The sequence below is a fragment of the Myotis lucifugus genome, unplaced genomic scaffold, assembly GCF_000147115.1.
Source record: "Myotis lucifugus unplaced genomic scaffold, Myoluc2.0 scaffold_335, whole genome shotgun sequence".
Classification (NCBI taxonomy): Eukaryota; Metazoa; Chordata; class Mammalia; order Chiroptera; family Vespertilionidae; genus Myotis; species Myotis lucifugus.
The window spans coordinates 498,324-501,572 of NW_005871383.1; positions in this window are offsets into that span (position 1 = coordinate 498,324).

Sequence of the window (3,249 nt, forward strand, 5' to 3'; positions counted from 1 at the left end):
ACAGGGGTGTGGCAAACTTTTGACTCAAGGGCCACAATGGGTTCTTAAACTGGACCGGAGGGCCGGAACAAAAGCATGGATGGAGTGAACTAATATAAATTCAAAGTAAACATCATGACATAAAAGGGTACGGTCTTTTTTTTTTTTTTTTTTAGTTTTATTCATTTCAAACAGGCCGGATCTGGTATCTGGTTTGTTTGTTTCAGTTCTATAATCGAAACACTGTATCATCTCCAGCTCTGAGATCCCGGCCAGCTGAAAGCTGGTTTCTGGGGTTTTGTTTAGCTTCTATATTTGTTACAATGTTTCAAACTGCCAGCTCAGAGGCTGGCAAGGCAGGGGGGGAACGTTGGAGTCCTCCTTCACTGAAGCAAGCAAGCCTCATGTTCGCTTCCAGCTGCCTGGCTGCCGGACGCCATCTTGGCTGGCAGTTAATTTGCATATCATTCTGATTAGCCAATGGGAAGGGTAGCAGTCGTATGCTAATTACCATGTTTCTCTTTTATTAGATAGGATTGATTTTTTAGAGACAGAGAAACATTGATGTGAGAGACGTGGATTAGTTGCCTCCCACACCAGCCCTGACAGTGGGGCCAGGGATGGAGCCTGCAACTGAAGTACCTGCCCTTGACTGGAATCAAACCCAATATCCTTCAATCTGCAGGCCAGTGCTCTAACCACTGAGCAACCAGCTAGGGCTATTGTGAACTTTCTTGTACATGTATCTTAGTAAATCTCTGTGATAGAACTATGACTTGCTAAATTAAAAATACAGTTGATCCTTGAGCAACACAGGGCCTAGGGGTGTTGACCCTTCACAGCAGAAAATCCACCTCTAAATAACATTTGACTCCCCCAAAATGTTACTAATAGCCTACTGCTGACCTGAAGCCTTACCGTTAACATAAACAGTCAATTAACACATATTTCCTATGTTTTATGTATTATATACTCTACTCTTACAATAGAACAAGCTGCAGAAAAGAAAATGTTATTAAGAAAATCATAAGGGCCGAAACCGGTTTGGCTCAGTGGATAGAGCGTCAGCCTGCGGACTGAGAGGTCCCGGGTTCGATTCCGGTCAAGGGCATGTACCTGGGTTGCGGGCACATCCCCAGTGGGGGATGTGCAGGAGGCAGCTGATTGATGTTTCTCTCTCATCGATGTTTCTAACTCTCTATTCCTCTCCCTTCCTCTCTGTAAAAAATTAATAAAATATATTTTTTTTAAAAAAAAAAGAAAGAAAATCATAAGGGAGAGGAAATATATTTACAGTATTTATTGAAAAAGATCCAAGTATGAGCAGACCCATGCAATTCAAACCCATGTTGTTCATGGGTAAACTGTATTTGCATTTTGGGAGGCAAAAGACATAAACAGACATTCACCGAAAAGTATGTACACATGACACAAGGTATGAATATACATTCAGCATCTTTAGCCGTTAGGGACATGCAGATTAAAATCATAGTGATGCATTACTCCACACAGTTAAAAAGTGGTGACACCCCTGACAGGTGGCTCAGTTGGTTGGAGCTTCATCCCGTATACCAAGGGTACAATTCCTGGTCAGGGTTCATACCTAGGTTTCAATCCCAACAGATCAATGTTTCTCGTTCTCGCTCTCTCTCTCTCTCTCTCTCCTTCCCCTTTCCCCTCCCTCTAAAATCAATAAATATATCCTCAGGTGAGGATTTTAAAAAATAAAATAAAAAGTAGTGACAACAGTAGTGATGATGAGGGTGAACTGGATAACTCATACTTGGCTGGTGGGAATGTAAAATGGTACCATTACTTCAAAAAATAGTTTGGCAGTTTCTTATAAAATTGAACATGCAACTACTGCCTGACCCAGCAATTGTTCTCTTGGCCAGTTATCCCAGAAAAATTAACTTATGTTCACACATAAACTTGCATGCAAATGTTTATAAAAGCTTTATTCAGAATAGGCCAAAACTGGAAATAGCCCAGATATTCTTCAGCAGGGGAAGAGTTAAACTGTGATACATCCGTAACATGCAATAGTCAGCAATAAAAAGAAATGAACTATTGATACATGAACTTGGACGAATCTGAAGGAAATTATGCTGAGTGGAAAAATCTAATCCCAAGAGGTTACATACTATATGATTTCTCTTGTATAATGTTCTTGAAAAGACAAAATTCCAGAAATGGAGACTAGATTAGTGATTGCAAGGTTAGGGACAGGGCTTGGGGGAGGAGGGAGAGGAATGTAGTGAAGTCCCTCTTCCCTCCCTGGGGCGTGTGTCAAGGTCGAGCCAGTGCTTGTGCTGCCCCCTTCTGGTGGACATATTCTTTCAAATGGGAGCGGAATGCCTTCCCTCAAGGGACTGCATTCCTCCCCTCTCTCCAAGATAAGCACTGTGTAGCTCACTCTGACCAAGCTTGCTTTGCTCTTATGGAGCAACTGAGACTAAATTATGACAGGCTGTCTTACTTTCCCTGTCTCCTAGTTCTTGTGATTGGCAGCTCTCTTCACCTGACCTGTCTGTCCATTAGGGCAGCTGGTGGGTGGGAGCGGTAAGGGATTCAGTGCTGAGGATGTGGGAGGTGGTCAGTGACCACAGCTTGAGTCCAGTGCAGGGAGAGATGACGGCAGAAACAAAGGCAGGGGAAAGGCCAGGGGAACAGCAGGTGCAAAGGCACGGAGGCAGGAGCAAGGCTCAGGGTGAGAGAGGCTGGGGGGGTGGCGGGACTTACAGTGAATGGGAGGGAGAAGTCTGGAATAAATTCAGCTTTTATATGCTTAGGAAATTAAGGGGGCGAGTACATTTTCCTACAATAATGCCTGCCTTAGAAGTGACTTTCTTAGCAGGACCATTTCAAAGAGCTAGAATCTGGCATGGAGCAGGTCTTCCCCGAAGCTTGTGTGCTCATCACATCTAGGCTCTTCTAAAGGGAATGTGGAAGTTTCCACTTGCCACTCAAGTTTATTCCTCCACACCTGGTTAGGAAAGAGACAGACCTGGTTTAAAAGCATTATCTTAGTTGTCGATGATAATAATAATAATATTTGACTTACGTTGGATGTTTAATATGTGCCAGGCACATCGCATTTAATTCTCACAATGCTCCAAGAGTTGGGCACTTTAAAAAGCCCCAGGCACAGATGAGGAAACCACCAAGGGTCAAAGGTTAATGGCTGGCCTGGGGTCAGACTCCCAGGAGGTGGCACTCGGTCTCTCTGTCAGGAGCCTCTGGGCACCTGAGCACCAGGCCGTGCTGCCC